Here is an 18,149-nt window from a genome sequence, read left to right as displayed (position 1 = left end):
TCTCTCATCGTGAGACTTATTGTTACTGTTTTTGGCATATCCAATACACCAAGGGTAGCTTGCCAGGCTCTCTGAGAGGGGCGGAGGAATCGAACACGGGTCGGCTGTGTGAAAGGCGAATGCCCTACTGCTGTGTTATTGCCCTAACCCTTCCCAAAACAATAGAAAATGATATTTACATAGATTTTTCGAGTGGTTCATCACCTCCATGTCTGTGCGAAGAATGCCGAGAGTGAGAAAGCCACAAACAGATGTCTGTCTTCAGGAACTCTCCAGCTCATTCGTCAACGTGGTTTGGCGCGAGCCTCAGGCAACCACAAGATAAAGTCCGAGCTCACAACGCTGTGCAGAGATTCCATAAAGGAAGACGTCAAAGAGAGAAGAGCAGCAGTGTTGGCCAGTGCAGCAGAAGCCGGGAAAAGTATTCGGAATGCTCGCCTGCCTTTGCCAATTACTAAACCAAGATGACTGCCCTCCGACCTCCCGATGGATCTATCACATCCTCCAGAAAGGCAATAGACAAAATTATTCACGACTTCTACTCGGATCTCTTTAACAGCCATGTCCACCTTCCCACATACCAAATTCCACAGGATGGATATGTCATTCCCAACGTTCTCTCTTCTGAAATCTGACAGGCCATTTCGCTGGTAAATTCACGTACATCACCTGTTCCAGACAATGTCAGACCTGAACACCTGAAGAATCTGCCGCCAGTAATCATCAATACACTGGCCCAACTCTTAACACATTACCTGTCTGAATGCAAGATTCCGTCCCAGTGGAAAACCAGTAGGAACGTTCTGTTGTACAAGGAAGGAGACATCCACGACATCGGCAACTATCGCCCAATCTGCCTGCTGTCTGTCGTCTACAGGTTGTTCACTCGTGTCATCCTGAATAGAATAGGCAGAACAGTAGATGGACAACCATGCGAGCAAGCCGGGTTCTGAAGAGGATTCAGCACGATAGACCATATCCATACAGTGACCAAACTCATTGAAGTTTCACGAAAGTTCAAGGTGCTGCTCTGTCTAATGTTCATCGACTTAAAGAAGGCCTTCAATTCTGTTGAGACTGAGGCGGTCTTCGAAGCCCTGGCCAAACAGGGTGTTCAAACTCAGTATATCAAAATCTTCCTCGAGCTGTATTGTGGATTCACCACCAGGATCTCACCTTTCTTTAAGGAAGTGATCATTGTTGTAAAGAGAGGGGTGTGGCAGGGTGATACCATTTCACCGAAACTCTTCAGTGCCACCCTTGAGAACATCATGCGACACCTGGAATGGGAAGGAATGGGAGTGAAGATAGACGATCAGCAATTACACCACCTCTGCTTCATGATGACATCGTTCTCATAACGCCAAACATTAGCCAAGCGGCACAAACGCTGGCCGACTTCGACCATGATTGTGGAAAGGTCGGATTGCAGCTGAATCTTAACAAGACGATGTTCTTGAAAAACGAACTGGTCCCTGAAGCTCCATTTGCTCTCAGTGGAATGAACATCTCCAAATGCAGCAGCTTTGTGTACCTGGGTCTAGAAATCAACATGAGGAATGACTTGGTGCCAGAACTGCGCAGGAGGAAGAGAGCAGTGTGGAATGCATTCAAGAGCGTTGAAGAGGTAGTTAAGAGAACGAAGACCCTCCAACTCCAGGCACATCTTTTCAATTCCACCGTTCTTCCTGCACTAACAGATGCCTCAGAGACCTGGGCCCTTCACAAACAGGATGAGACTTCTATTAGGGTATCCCAAAGAGGAAACGAAAGAGCTATGCTGGGAATATCATGTCTCACTCAAGTTAGAGAAGGAATCCAGAGTTCTGACCTCCATCGATGGTTAAAAATCAGGGATGCTGTCTCATTTGCCAAGGTATCAAAATTTAGATGGGCCGGTCATGTAATGCGATTCAGGGACAACAGCTGGACAAGAGCTGTTACCGACTGGATTCCTGAGGAGGGGAGGGCTGCAAGGCTTTTCTAGGGGATGCCCGGGAGAAGCCTGTGCCCCCAGAGAAGGTATTTATGGGGACATCACATTTTTTTAGTAAGAACAGGAAGAAGTAGGAATTCGGACTTCATGACATGCCCTCTCAGAGAATGGAATAGCCCTAGTCAAAAAAAAAAAATTAAAGAAAAATGTGAATAGAATATCATGTTTTCCCTGCTGACATAATCCGCCATTGTTGTTGTGGAAATGTCCTTTAGATAAACTCAATCTTCTCCATGAGAACATGGAGAACATGGTGAGAAGGTGCCAACCCTGTTATGCTTATGGATGAACTTCAGCAGGCAGTTCAGTTTCTGTTCAGTAGATAGGACAAGGTGTGTATTTTGTCCTGGAGGATCTCTAAGTTTGGGTTTTGATTTGGAACCACATGTGGTGCTCAGAACTTACTCCTGGTTCAGTGCTCTGGATTCATTCCGGGGTGGGTTCGGGGACCTATGAGGTTCTGGTAAATTGAACTCAGGTTGCATGCAGTAAGGTGAGTTCCCTGACCACTGCACTATCTCTTTGGCCCCCAGGAAACTTAAGAGTGCATTATGGTAGGAAAGAACACTTCTAGGTAATACTGAGGTCACCTGAACTCCCGGATTCCCAAGTACTCGGAAAATAGGATGCAAATGAATCGCCATATCTTTGGGCATATAGTACATCATGGGGTATACGTGGACAGATAGTAGAGCACGGAGGGCACTTGGTCCCCTGAGCACCGAGCCAGGAGTAAGTCCTGAGCACAGCCCAAACAACCCATAAAGACATGTCACAGGAAGACACATGCTCCCTTGAATGTCAGATACAGCTTGCTCTGTCTTTGTTCCGGGGATGACGTGAATGTTTAGGGCTCAGGTGGGTTTGGAGGGAGCTTCTGTGTGTTTGGTGTTGCATCTCCACAGTCGCCCATGGAGGGGCTGGTGAGAAGGCACCAAGGGCTTATTTGCTCTGTCCAGGCTTCTTGGGGTCTGGGTGCTATTCCAGATGCTCCATGACCCCCAGTGTCTTTGGGAGATGCAGAGCAAACACAGAACTGGCTCCTCTTTGTGTGGTCATCCCTCACTACACCTGGGTAAGTGCACATTCACACACACACACACACACACACACACGGTGTGTTTCCAATCTCTTACTTTACAAACTGCTGTAGTATCTACGAAACCAGTCTCAATCATTCTTACCCTTCCCTGTGGTTTGCCTCAGCATGAATGATGTGTTTCCTTTACTTGAGGCTTGATGAATGAATGATGTGTTTACTTTCTTTACAGGATGTAATCTTTCCTCATTACCAGAGTCCTGGTGCTTGGTGCTGCCTGCGGGTTATATCCCTGATCTGAGAGGCAAGGGTGTCTGCTCTGGTGATTTGAGGCTTTATCTCAGCTGGTGGGGTGCCAGCAGCAGGCTCCAGGGCAACACCCGACTTCTCTTGTGTCGTTCAGCTTAAGGTGAAGGCTTGTCGAGTGCCGAGACCTCCCCCGGCAGGACGCTGAGACGGACGGGCTGGTTTCCCGGAGACTTTCCAGCGCTCAGGGCTCACGGGGCCCGGCAGCATCTGGCAGCGCAGCAGCGCACACCGGGCCGAGTCCCAGGGCTGGGGCTTCAGCTGAGAACGCTCCCACCCTTCCCCCACCCCAGACTCCTTCATGGCACCAGCCACGGTTCTTAGAAGCTCTTTATAGTGATAAATCAGACGTCAGACACCGACGGATATAGGCCGAAGGACTGAGGGGCGGCTGGGAAGATTTGATGGAGGAGATTTTCTCTACAGAAAACAGGAAAGCCCAAAGCCAGGTGTAAATAGAGGCACTTTTTGGGGGGCGGGCAGGGGGAGCATCTCTGCTTCTGGGCCTGTCCATGCTTGTGTCTGGGACATCTCAGAAGCTTTCTGTGAACGTGACTGTGGATGACTCCCAAGGACAACTGTAATGCCCCAGAATGTCTCCAGAACCTGCGAAGTGGAGTCTGGTGGCAGCCAGAGTAGGAAGGGCAGGGATTAGCACCGCTCCGGGCACCTGGAACACAGACTTGGCCAAGAAGGGCAGATTGGGCCTCCGGGCCGACCCGCCCCACAGAGCAGAGGGTCCTGCACAGGAGGACGGGTCCTGGCAGGGAGCTGCGAGGGGAGCTGGGGGCAGCTGGGGGCATCATTTCTGGGGGGAGCTGGGGCAGCAGGGGCACCATTCTGAGGGGAGCTTGGGGGAATCATTCCTTCCTTAGTGGGTGAAGATGTTTTAAACCATATCAGTGGGGCTGGAGAGATAACCCAGGGTAAGGCTCTCGCTTTGCACAGCCAACCCAGCTTCCATCCCCAGCACCCTGGAGGGTGCCCTGAACCCCGCCAGTCATCATCATGGGTCAGAGGCCCACGAGAAAGCACTGCCACATGCGGCCCCAAAGCCAGAAACCACAGAAGATGGTGCAGCTAAAAAAAATAAATAATTCCCCAGATACTTCCGATGAGTGAGTTTCTGTTTGTGAATTATATCTCAAAGTCTCGTATAAAAATTCTTAAAAGGCTTCCATGGCAGCTGGGGAGAAAGTGAAGTGCTGGAGCACACGCTTTCTTGCAGGACCCCCTTGGTTGAGGCCCCAGACCTGAAGGGTCTCTGAGCCTTGCTGGACGTGGCCCCAAGCCAGAGAAAGAAAGAGCCTGTGCTGCTGTTTGCCAGTGTAGACATTCTAGCCAGGGGTGCCATGACTCGATCACTCCTACCTGACCTTTAGACACGCACTGTTCTGGCATTGCCACCAAGGTCCACTCCCCCAGTGCCCAGTGCCCGCGTGTCCACTTCCCTCCCTGGTGTCCACTTCCCGAGCGTCCACTTTACTTTTCTTGTGTCCACTTCCGATCCCTACTGTCCACATCTCTCCTACAGTATCCACATCCATCCCTGGTGTCCACCTCCCTGATTGGTGTCCACTTCCCTACTCAGCTTCCACTTCCCTCCCACAGTGCCCACTTCTGTCTCTAAGTGTTCACTTCCCTCCCCTATGGCCACTTCCCTTTCCAGGTGTCCACTTCCCTCCCTGGAATTCACTTCCCTCTCCCAGTGTCCATTTCCCTCCCTGGTATCTACTTCCATCCCTTAGTGTCCACAACCCTCTCCCAGTGCCCACTTCCCTCCCCCATGGCCACTCCTCTCCCCGAGCTTCACTACCCTCCCTTAGTGTCCACCTCGCTCCCCGAGTGTCCACTTCCCTCTCTGCTGTCCACTTCAATCCCTTAGTGTCCACAACTCTATCCCAGTGCCCACTTGCCTCCATTAGTGTCCACTTCCCTCCCCAAGTGTTCATTTCCCTCCCCGAGTGTCTACTCTCCCCCGACAGTGCCCACTTACCTCCTCGAGTGTGTCCAGGCTGTCCGTGTCCCCCAGTCCACCTTTAGGGCAGCGTTTCAGTTCATGGCTGAGGCTTGAGCCATTGTCAGCTGCCCGTGAGCCTGCGGCCTCCCCACCTGCTCACCTGCTGCTGCAAGGGGCCAGCCTGGCTCCCGGAAACAGGAGCCCCGGACTGCTAATATGAGGAAAAGATTAAGTCCCGCAACTATATGTGGGGTCACCACCGAGGCTGACGGTGTGCTGGAACTCCGTCTGCACCATGGTGCGGGGTGTCTTGAACTTGTGTTCCAAGGGCGGGGGTGTCCTGACCCTCTGTTCCCAGGGCGGGGGTGTCCTGACCCCGTGTTCCCCATGGTGGATGGTGTGCTGAACCCCTGTTTTTTTTTTTTTTGTAGAACAACAGCTCCCTGATGTGGTGTCAGAATCACAAGCAGTGTTCTAAGGTACATGGCCTCACACTGCATGCAGTTCCCACAAGTGTGGGATAATGGGGAGCGGGGGAGAGAGAGAAGAGTGAGAGGAAAGAGAGAGAATGGAGAGATGAGGGCAGAGAGAAGAAAGGGGGAAGAGAAAGGAGAGCGAGGAGAGACAGAGAGGAAGAGAGGGAGAGGAAGTGGGAGGAAAGGAGGAAGGGAGGGAGGAAGGGAGAGAGGGAGGGAGGGAGGGAGGAAGGGAGGGAGGAAGGGAGGGAGGGAGGGAGGGAGGGAGGGAGGGAGGGAGGAGCGGGTGGACACAATCCCGGCTGCTGCTCTGGCCCGCCTGGGAGCATGTGCATTGTGAGCCCCTGGGGTCAGCTGTGGAGACAGTGCTGTGCTGTCACATACATGTGGGGTCACATCCGCAGTGATCATGCAGAGTCTCTCACTCTAGCCAGGGTTGGCACCTGTTTCTGTCCAAGGGCCCCTTGTCCCACTGGTTGCCTCCGAGCTGCCACCCTGGTGCCATGCCCTGGCCTCCTACTTGATGCAGCTGGGTTGGTATCTTTTGTGGCCACACTCAGCAGCGGTCGGGGAAGACTCCTGGCTCTGTGCGTGGGACTCGCTCCTGGTGGGGCTCTGGGGAGTCTGTGGGGTGCCGGGGGTCAGTGTGTGGAAGGCAGATGGCCGTGTGCTGTACTAGACTCTACCCTGGAACTGAGGTTTTCAGAGCAGGGGCTATATCTGCAGAGGAATTCTGGTTGCCTTTGATTTTAAGGCCACCCCTGGAGATGCTCAGTGGTCATTCCTGACTCTGCACTCAGAAATTATTCCTGGCAGTGCCCAGGAGACTCTGTGTATGCTGGGGATAGAACCCGGGTCGGCCACATGCAAGGCAAGTGTTCCGCCCGCTGTACTATCTCTCTAGCGCAGTAATTTTATTTTTAAACAAGTCATGCCTTTTCTAATGCACATATTCCAGATACCACACCCATATACTACGCATCCTATGTAGATTGGACTATGTTATGTGTTTTCCCAAATCTCCAACAAAACACACACACACACACACACGATATTCTACCTTAAGAATGGCATCAGATTTTACATTCAGTTTATGCCACCAAATGCAGATTACAGAGCTTGCAGCTAACCCTGGGTTCTTTTCATGAAGGATAATTGCCCACAGAGAGCCTTTTTCTACGTGGGGCTCCTTTTCCCTTTGACTTTCCATTAGCATGGCCCTCTAAATGAGGGGCCAGCTGGCAATTTCTCTCCAAGGCCTGAGATGGATATTTTCTTGTAACCCATCGGATCCCCAGCTCTCCCTGAGTCAGTGATAGACAACATATAAGCCTTTCCATCATTGTAAGGAACCTTTTATTGGCCACTGACATGGGACCATTACATCATGTTCCTATCATAAAATCTACTTACCCCCCCAACTCTTAAAAAAGTTGGAATAGACTAGTAGCCTTTTTAAAGGCCGAACATGATGGCCACTCATTACATATATTGCAAACTACAACACCCAAAAGGAGAGAGAACAAAAGGGAATGCCCTGCCGTAGAGCCAGGGTGGGGTAGTGGGAGAAGGGGTGGGGGTTATGGGAGGGATACTGGGAGCATTGGTGAAGGAGAATGGGTACTGGGGAGGGAAGGGCAAATGATCACTGTATGATTGAAATGCAAACAAGAAAGTTCATAAGTTTGTAACCTTACCTCAAGGTGATTCACTAATAATTTTTTTAAGTCAGAATCATTCTTAGCTTCCCAGCTCTAGCAAGATAGCTTCCAGGTGGGATTCTCTGTGGTCTTCTGTGAATCTCTTAGCTATGCTGTGACACTCATATACTGAAAAACAAAGTCAACCCCAACTATTCCAGTGCATTCTTCTGTCCAGAAACGGCTCTTTCCATGTGCTCAAAACCAGATGGTTTCGCTCCTTTACTGCGTGCTCTGCACTGTCTTGGGAATATGTTGTGAGTGAATGAATGGGTGACATTGGTGAGAAAAATCTCACCTCAGTCACCGTTCATTTCTGAAAGTGAAAAATCTGGTTATTCGAGCTGGTCAAAATGAAACAAGGTCTGGCAGAGGAAGGAAGACTCTGCATGACCATTGTCTGCTCTGTCCTCTCCTTTCAGCCTCTGCCTGTGGCTGTTGTCTTTGAGCTTCTTCCTTCTCTGTGAAGGCAGGACAGGAATAACGCCAGTGACTTGTACACGGGACTGGCAGTGAGTCGTTTCCCGTGGATGACCATACACCAGCCAGCCGTGGACAGAGCACTTTGCATCTGGGTTTTGCAAATCCTCCCCTGCTCCCTTTCTTACATATGTGTACACTTTTCTCAGATGCCCTCCTGTATTTCTGTGGGTGAAATCAGGTCCCTGGTTCCTGACTAAGCACTTTCACGTGTGAGCTGTGCGCTGCCCCTCGGAGAGACTGGGGTCCCCGTTTCCTTCCCCAGCACGTCTCTGTGAAGCAGCGACTCTCAGGATACTTGCCCTTCTGACCTGGCTGTGATAACTCGGTCCCTGGACGCTTGTTTCCCATTTGGTCTCAAGGCTGCGTCTGGCAACAGCGTGATTTGGGGCCTATCTTGGGGCCTTGCATGCTGCTTTGTTCTCAGTGGGGGTCTGGGTAATAGGAGGGCTACAGCTACGAATTCTTCCTCCATTTCTGGGTGTATTCAGGGCCAAATTTAGAGGTGAGGAAAATGGGTTTTGTTTGTGTGAACATCTGGCCAGCTTCATTTGACATCTGTGAAATTTGTTGGATGAGGGTCAAACCTCTAAAACACAACCAAATGGGAGTGTGGAAGGTTTCTGGTTTGTGTTCTACACGTGGGTTCATGTGGTTCTGGCTGTAAAGGGAAAGAGAGCTCACTTCCTGACGGTGCGAAATTCCAGTACCCCTCTACCAGCCTGCGTGACTCACCTCAGGGACACCCATCCTTGCCAGTGTGATTCACCTCAGGAAGCCCTGTATGTGCCTGTGTGACTCCCCTGAGGGACCCCTAAACCAGCCTGTGTGACTCTCCTTAGGGACCCCTATACTGCCTTTGTGACCTCACCTCAGGGACCCCAAGACCTTCCTGTGTGACCTCACATCAGGTGCTCTGTAACTGCCTGTGTGACCTCACCTCACGGACCCCTATACCTGCCTGTGTGACCTCACATCAGGGATCCTTATACTTGCCTGTGTGACCTCACCTCAGGTGCTCTGTACCTGCCTGTTTGACCTCAACTCAAGGTCCCCTATTCATGCCTGTGTGACCTCACCTCAGAGACCGCTAATCCTGACTGTGTGACCTCACCTCAGGGACCCTTATACCTGCCTGTGTGACCTCACCTCAGGGACACCTATACCTGCCCGTGTGAACTCACCTCAGGTGCTCTGTACCTTTTGTATGACTCACACCGACAACCCTATCCCGACCTGTGGGACTCACCTCAAGGAGCCCAGCTTCTGGCCATCATGACGTCACATCAGGGACCTTGTATCTGTTTATGACCTCAAGTCAGGGTTCTTCTCCCTCACTGTTTGATTCACCACAGAGCCTCGTGTCTCTACCCATGTGAACTCCCTTCACAGCCCCATCTATGCCTCTGTGACCTCAGCTCACAGCCCCTGTGGTCCGTGTGACCACAGCTGACAGCCCCTGCCCTCCCTGTGTGACCTCTGCTCACAGATTCCTGTCCCAGCCTCTTCAGAGCTTCTTCACAGCTGCTGTGTGATGCCACATCAAAGCCCCTTCTCTCCTGTGGGACTCCACAGAGAACTCCATCTCTGTCCATGAGACCCACCTCAGAGAGCTATCCCTGCTTGTTTGACCCACCTCAGTGCCCTTGTTTCTACTTGTGTGACCCTGAGAAGACCTTCCCAATTCGTTGCAATACATCATGATCCGTTCTGCCCTATCCAAAGGACCCCACCTCACAATCCCATGTCCCAGCTTAAGTGACCTCACCTCTTCTGTGACCTAACCTCAGAGTCCTGTGTCCCTGCCTGTGTTAACCCCAAATCAGAATTCTGTGATCCTGTTTGTGTGACCCCACCTCAGAGCCCTGTGCCTGCCTCTGTGACTCCACCTGAGTCCCATGTCTCTACATGTGTGATCCCACTTCAGAGCTGTGTCCCTGCCCATGTGACCCCACCTGAGAGTCCTGTGTCCCTGCTGTGTGACCCCACCTCAGAGTCCTGTGTCCCTGGACATGTGACCCCACCTCAGTTTCCGTCTCCTTGCCTGTGTGACCCCAACTCAGTCCTGTTTACCTACCAATGTGACCCCACCTCAGAACCCTGTGTCCCTGCCAGTGTGACCCCAAATAAGTACTGTGTTCCTACATGTGTTACCTCATCTAATAGTCCTGTGTCCCTGTTTGTGTGACCCCACCTCAGAGTCCTGTGTTACTGCCTGTGTGACTACACCTCAGAGCCCATGTCTCTACCTGTGTGATTCTTCCTCAGAACTCCAAGTCTCTAATTGTGTGACCCCGTGAAAGAGTCCATGTTTATGCCTGTGTGACCCCACCTCAGAGTTTGTGTTCCTGCCTGTGTAACTCCACCTCAAAGTCCTGTGCTCCTACCTGTGTGACCCCAACTCAAAGCCCTGTGTTCCTGCTTGTTGACCTATCTCAGAGCCCCCGTGACCCTACTTGTGTGACCCAATGTCTGACCCATGTCCCTTCCTGTGTGAGCCCACCTAAGAGCCGTGTCCCTGCCGGGTCCTGGAGAGCAGGACCGAGGCCCACTGGCCGCTTGTCCCGGAGGAGCCGGCTTCTTCAGGAGGTGGCGAGTGTCCAGTCTGCAGGTGACGCTCAGGTTCTGTCGGGGTCAGGTTGAGCCGTGGCTGTGCCGTGCTCACAGGCAACCCTTGAGTCCCTCCCAGCCCCTGGGTCTGATGTCTCCACACCGACTCCTGCCCCCGACCACTGGATCCCAGTCAGCCTGGCGCCCGCAGCATGGGTGGAAATGGCCGCGCTTCTCGAGCTGCTGACTTCGGGCAATGATCTGTGCCATCCTCAGGGAGAGGCGGACGGCCCTGGGGTCCGCTGTCTGCAGCCTAGAGGCTTTAAAACAGCTACTGATCCCTCCCCCCACTCCCCCTGTATGAGCTGATAGATGAACTTTCAAGCTTTGCACCAGACCCGGTGCCGCTCAGGGTCACCTCTGTCTCTGCTCTCGGGAGATACTCCCGGGGGCTGGGGGCAGGTACGGGATGCCGACGATGGAGCCCGGAGGGCCTTGTGCCAGGCCAATGCCCACCCACTGTCCTCTGGCTCCGGCCAGCCCCTGTGTCTCCATGCCAGTGTTGGAGGTGTTTGGAGTTTGGCCTCCAGAGGAGCGAGCCCAGGGCTGTCTCTGCCATGCAGGTGCCACCGCTGAGCCCCCAGCCCCATCTCTGACCCTGGTTAGCAGCCGTTCTGCTGCTTGGCTAGAGGGCCCGGCAGTACTTCAGATTTGGGAGGGGCCTTGCCTGGGACAGGGCTGAGTGGAACTAAGGGTCTCACCGATTGGCAAGGGCCCTCAGCATGGAGGAAAGGGGAGCCGTGCTGAGATCTTAGGGCGTCAGCATGGGAGCATGGGGAGCACTGCAGAGCACCCGGCCCCTCCCTGCCCTCCCTCACCCAAACGGGGCGATGCCCGCTCACCTGCTCGGAGAGAAAAGCACAGTGCAGGGCAAGACAGTTTGCAACAAGTTTATTATATCACAAACAATCTGCTATCATATTTTCTAAGTTAAACTATAGGCAAACATATTTCATCATGTGAATCACACACACTCAGGAATTGATCAAAGGTGACTGAGTGTCATCAGCTATTGTTCTTAATGGTGATGACATAGTCCCGGTACCCTTCTGAGGACAGTGTCGTGCCAAGGTAAAGTCCATGTGACTCAGGGAGAAAACTAAGGGACAGCGGGAGGAAGGGTGGGGATGGTGTGGTGCGGGCCCGGATGGTGTTGGGCAAAGCACATGTCCATGGTGGGCAGCAGGGACGGGTACTAGATCGTCATGGGGAGACCATTCTGGAACATTCTGTGTGGTAATGGGAGTGCTGAGAGCCCTGTTAGATTGGGGGTCCCCAGGGTGTCTGAGGGGTGTGTCTGACCTTGAGGCCTCAGGTCAGAGGGCCCCATGTGGCAGCAGCCCCTGTGCCCAGCGCCCCCTAGCGCTTCAATTTCCGGGCTGGGGCGCCCTGACCCTGCTGCCCGTAGGGGGCAAAAACTGACCGTCGGCACCACGCTCGCCGGGTGGCACCACTGCTCGAGCCCTGCTGGGGTGCAGGCAAATGTGCGGGCACACGCTGCCATGCAGTTGGGACCTGGTTGGCACGATTGACCAGTGAATGCTGGTGCCCTGCCCGCTGGGTGGCCCTGATGCTTCTGCCCTGCTGGGGTGCGGTCACATATGAGGGCATACGGTGCCAAGCACGTGGGACCTGGTTGGCACGACTGACAGGTGCATTCTGGCGCCACGCTCGCCCCGTGGCACTGGCCAGGCCCTGCTGGGGTGCGGGCACATAGGGGAACCTACGGTGCCACACAGGTGGGACCTGGTTGGGAGGAGCCACAAGTGGCTACTTGTACCACCCTTTCTGGTGGGCACCACTGGTTGAGCCCTGCTGGGGTGCTGGCACAGGCAGCCTCAGAGTTGCACGAGCCACAAGTGGCCGCTGGTGCCACCCCCGCTGGGTGGCACCACTTTTCAAGCCCTGCTGGGGTGCAGGCACAAAGGGCGGCACAGGATGCGGAACCTGTGGGATCTGGGTGGCGGGTGCAGGCACAGGTGCACCCTGGGTACCACGTGGCCCCGACACTTTGGGAGGCACGAGCTGCCTTGGAGGTGCAAACTGGAAGGCTGGCACGGACAGAGCCCCAGCCTGGGTGCCACTTAGCCCCCGCATGTTGGGAGGCCCGAGCTGCCGCGGCAGCGCAAACTGAAACGCTGGCACTGGCACATGGGTGCCCTGGGTGCCACTTGGCCCCAATCCAGCGCCCGGCTGTTGCCTCTTGCGTTGAGGGCCTTGCAGCTTTGTAAGGCCGTTCCATTTCCTCTTTTTGGACTGATTTGATGTCCCTGGGGCCTGGATGTGGATGGTCTGGCCCCGGGGTGCAGCCAGCATGGCACGTGGCTGGGTCACGGGGACACTGGACGGATCTACTTCCATATTGCTCAATGGTTCCCCTTGGGATTCGGTGTCCATAGAGTGAACACTACTCCCACAGGACTCTGTTTCCATGGACTCTACGTCACTATCAGGGGCCTGCGTGTCCTTGGTGGACACAGCGTGACCATGGTCAGTGCCTGTCGAGCCCCCTGCGGCTGCAGGTGCAGCTGGGGCGGGCACTGCCGCCGGGGGCGGAGGCGGAGGGGCCTCCTTCTTGGGTGCTGGGGCCTCCTTCTGAGGTGCTGGGGCCTCCTTCTGGGGCTCTGGGGCCTCCTTCTGGGGTGCTGGGGCCTCATTCTTGGGTGCTGGGGCCTCCTTCTTAGGTGCTGTGGCATCCTTCTGAGGCGCTGGGGCCTCCTTCTGGGTCTCTGCGGCCCCGCTCTGGGCTGGGGCGGTGGCCACCGCCTGGCCAAGAGGTGTTTTCTGGCCTATCAAGGCCTGGCAGTGAGGCGTGCACCCCTGGAAGCACGGGGCTTTCCGTGGACAGTAGACCACGGCCTCGCACCAGTCATTAGGGATGGCGAATGGGCCATCCCTGATCGTCAGAGGGGACTAACAGTGGGCCTTGTGGGCAAGCCCGCTGGCCATAGTAGCCCTGGGCAGAGTGCGGGCCTGGCTGGCTATAGGAGCCAGCCCCCTGCCCATAGGATCCCGTGGGCTGGACACTGGGCCCCGGCACTTGGTAGTAAGTTGGCAGGCCGTGGAGATACGGCCCTGGGTTGTAGGGATAATGGGCATGGGGCTGTGGCTGCCCCGGGTAGCTGGGCCCACAGTAGCCCCATGTGCATGACGCCTGGGATGGTCGCAGCGTCCCCAGGTCCTGGTGGAATCGCATGTCGGAGGGTCTCCGTGTCATCCCAGGTCAGGGCTCTGTAGATCACAGGCCACACTCAGACCCTGGCAGCCCAGAGACGCACAGCCCCTCCATGCAGTGGGGTCCCTTCCTCCACTTTTGGGGTCCCCGTGGTCACACAAAAATATTTTCTTGTTTGGTCGGGTTGGGGCCACACCATGGTGCCCAGGGCTGACTCCAGGTTGGCCTCAGGGGTCCCTCCTGGTGGGTCTGGGGGGCCCATCTCTGGAGCCCGGGGGTGAGTCTGGATCATGCAAGGCAAGTGCTGTCAGCCCAGAAGACACCTCCTATCTGGGGATTCCCACCCTGCTCCCTAGAGGCTCCCTGGACTCCTCCCTCTGGACTCCCACCCTCCTCGGTAGCTGTTTCCCAACCTCCTCCCTAGAGTCTCTCCACTCTCCCTAGCTGTTCCCCTTCTCCTCCCTGGGGAGTCCCATCATTTTCCTTGGGGCTCCCCACCCTCCTCCCTTGTGGCTCCCCACCCTCCTCCCTGAGGGTCTCCCGCCTTTTGTCCTGGGCTGCCACGCCCCCTCCCCTGAGACCGTCCTAGCTCTGGCTGGCCCCGTTTCCCTGACCCTTGATCCCCCATCTCTGCCCCAGGTCTCTGCCCCCGTGCCCCCGCCACGTGCACTCACTGTGGGCTGGAGGGGTCGGAAAAGGATGACCAAGCTGTGGGCTGGTACCGGTCCTTGGCGAAACAGCAGCGGGCAGCGCCAGGCGCTGGGCAGCGACCAAGCCCTCGTCTGTCACAGGAATTGAGGTCCCCTGTTGGCGACTAGCGTCCGATCGGGAGTGTGCCGGACCGGCGCCTCCCTAGGACCCAGCGTTCCTTCTGGGATACCCTCAGCGACATGACACGTGACGTCAAAACTTGGGCCTCGGGGGTCCTACACGCTGGAACCTCCCCGCGCACCCCCCAATGTGAGCACATGGGACCGTCAGGTGCACGGAGCCAAAGGCGCAAAGGCTTGGGCGCCTCCATGGAGCGTCTGGCGCGGGTTCCCGCAGAATCAGAGCCTCCCCGGGAGCCTCACTAGCCTGGTACCGGGTCAGGCTTCGACCCGTTGGTCCTGCACGTGCCGGGCCTTCGCCTCCCCGCCCCCGCCCCACTCGTAACTTTGTACCCTCGCGCTCTGCGGCCTCCTTTGTGCACGGTTGGCATCCTCCGAGCAATGTGGGGTGCGCCCATGGGATGTGCGTGTGTAAGACACGCGTCCTTGAAGCAGGGTCCCTTGGAATCCCTCTTAGTATTTGGGGCGGGGTTTGAGCGGTACCGGCCACTGTCCCCAGAGATACTCAGGGAACCAAAGCATAGAAGGAAATGTACGGGACACTCTCTGGGATCTCTTTGGGTTCTGATGTGCTTTGGGTCCACTTCGTTCTGTCCTGGGGTTACCATGTCCCCTCCCCTGGGGCTGTCACGCCCTCTTAGGCCTCCCTCCCTCCAGCTCACCCTGTTTCCCTGACCCCTGGTCCCCTCTCTCTGTATCCTGAGGTCCACATCCCCGCACAACTGGTGTCTGTCCCTCACGCGGACACTCACCGTGGGCTGGAGCGGTCGGAAAGGGGTGAGCAAGGTGTGGGCGGGTGCGGGTCTGCGGCAGAACAGCCAGTGGGCAGCGCCAGGCGCTGGCCAGCAAACCGGGCCTCCTCTGTCGCAGGGATTCACTCCTGAACTATTGACTAGCGCCGACCGGGAGTGTGCTGGTGCGGCGCGTCCCTAGGAACCAGCGTTCCTTCCGGGATACCCTTAGTGACGTGGCCCGTGACCTCAGAACTCGGGGCTCGGGGTCCGAATGCTCGAACACCCCGAGCCCCCCCACCACATGCACACATGGGGCCGTCGGGCGCATGGAGCGGAGGGCGCCAAGGCTTGGGCGCGTCCACGGAGCGCCCGGGCATGGGGTCCCGCAGAATCGGAGCCTCCCAGGGGCAGTCGGGGTGTGGGTGAGGCCCGACGGGAACGTGGGGCAATGGAGCCTCGGGGCGCATCTGGGGAGCTGGGGGCCAGGCAGGGACTCCAGGCCTGAGTTGCTGCTGAAGAGCGCACCGCACGTGGCTGGGAGTTTTGTTTACACCTGTGTTGGGGTCCCTCCTGTTGAATAATACGAGTTGACCCTATTTGTATTGATTGACAACTAGATTCAGCCCACCCGGTTATTGTCCCGAGTATGAAAGGAGGATAGTGTGGATATCATTTGGACAAACATGGATGTCTTACATAACGGTTAGTCATGACCCAACTGTTTGCATGGTTGGCTTGTCCCGGTCCCGTTTACACACACCAGACATTCAAATGGTAGGCTGGTTCCTGGTGGAGCATTGTGAGAACAGTAAGGCATTGTGAACAACATGTCACCTACTTTTATGACAGGAGTTGAGGGCCACAGCTGGCTGTACCAAGGGCTTCTGCTTGGCACTGCTCAGGCATCTCTCCTGGCATTGTTGGGGGTACAAAATTCACAATTGAAGAAAGCACAACCAGGACAGCTGTTACCCCTAGGAATTTCATTCCAACCCTTAACAACATAATTAAAATTTTTTTTTCTTAATTGAATCACTGTGAGATTGACCCTCACAAAGCTGTTCATGATTGGGTTTCAGTCATACAGTGTTCTAACCCCCGTCCCTCCACCAGTACACATTTCAGTGTCCCCAGTTTCCCTCCTGTCACCTCTTAGCCTGCCTCTATGGCAGGCACTTCCTCTCCCTCTCTCTTTCTCTCTCTTTCTCTCTCTCCCTCTCTCTCTCCCTTCCCCCCTTCACCGGTTCTGGGTGCACAGTTGCACAGTACACAGTGTTTTGCCTTTTTTTTTTCTGATTCATTTCTATGTTTTGTTACAGTTGTTATTCTCTTATGTTTTGGAAAGCTTTCTTTTTTTAACTAAATCACCGTGATATATATGTACAGACTTACAAACTTTCATGGTTACACTTCAGTTATACAATGATGGAGTACCCACCCCTCCACCAGTGCCCATTCTCCAAAACCAATGTTCCCAGTATCCCTCCGGGCACCCCTACCTCTTCCCGCCCTCTGCCTCTGTGGCTGGTACATCCCCTCCTACTCTCTCTCCCTTTGGGTGTTATGGCTTGCAATACAGGTACTAAGAGGCTATGTTTTGTCCTTAGTCTACTTTCAGCACGCATCTCCCATCCCAAGTGATCTGTCCAACCATCATTTACTTAGTGGTCCTTTCTCTGTCCCAGCTGTATTTTCCCCCAGCATGTGAGGCCAGATTCCAAGCTGTGATGTGATCCTATTGGCCCTTGTCTCTACTGTCCTTGGGTGTTAAATATGTTGGAGAGCTTCTTAGTCTATGGACTCCATGGGTATTGGAAATGAAGGTTTCCTGGACTTAGAAGTGGCCATAAAGACTGCAAGAATATATGCTCCCCGTGTGTGTGTGTGGGAGGGTATCTGCAACCTTTAGCAGCATTATATTGCCAGGGCAAATCACCGCATAACCAGGGAGTATGTATGGAAGGGGACCCCCGAGCCCCAAGTACTTGAACATCACAAGGAATAAAAGAGAGAACAGCATGTCAGGTCACCTGGCTGTCTTTAGCAAGGGTTCTGATTTATTTATTTATTTTTGTCAGACATCTGAGAACAAGCTTGTTTTCTGTCTCCATGTTCTTGTAAGAGCCAAAGCCTCCAGAGAGAGACATGTATGTTAAAAAAAGAAAAAAGGTGGAGGGGGCAGATGAGTACGATCAGTAAGGAAGAGCGCTGTGGCTGCCATTGGCCACGTCTGTTTTGTTCACTGTTACCTGCCACTCTGAGAGGAAGCAGCGGTGCATGGTGCAGGAGCCCAGGCCAGTGAGGCCACTGCCCCCGCATGGTTGGAAGGAGCCACACTGACCCCTGGTCCAGGAAGCTGTGGCCACAGAGTGGACAAAAGTATGTGGGGTGTTTCCAATGCAGACAACCCTGGTCCCGATGGAAAACAAGGGAAAGAGTAGAGGGGGGCGGGCAGAGGTGGACACAGAACCCACGCAGCCAAAGGGGTGTGGCCCCTGCATCACAGATTTTCAGTCACAAAGAGCAGAGGTCAAAGAATAGTCTGGAAGCAACACAATGAATAGAGACCACTCTCCACTGCGCCCTTTCACGGTGGAGTGCGGATGAGATCATTTGCCGTTTGTTGTGGTGGAGAATGAGTGTGCCAGTCCGGGGTGCAGAGGCCAGTCTCCCTCCCCGCCCCTGATCCCGTGTGCCGTGTTTGTGTGGATGTGTACCAAGGGGACTCTCAGGCTGCCTTCAGTGAGGCGGATCTGCACTGACAAGAAACACTGTGGAGAGGATCATGGGTCACTCCTGCAAGGGATGTTGGTGTTGCTGGTGTGTATGCAAGTTTGTGCATG

Source organism: Sorex araneus, chromosome X (assembly GCF_027595985.1).
Source record: "Sorex araneus isolate mSorAra2 chromosome X, mSorAra2.pri, whole genome shotgun sequence".
In the NCBI taxonomy this organism is placed as follows: Eukaryota; Metazoa; Chordata; class Mammalia; order Eulipotyphla; family Soricidae; genus Sorex; species Sorex araneus.
The sequence above is the reverse complement of the archived record's forward strand: the minus strand, read 5'-3'. Positions refer to the sequence as shown.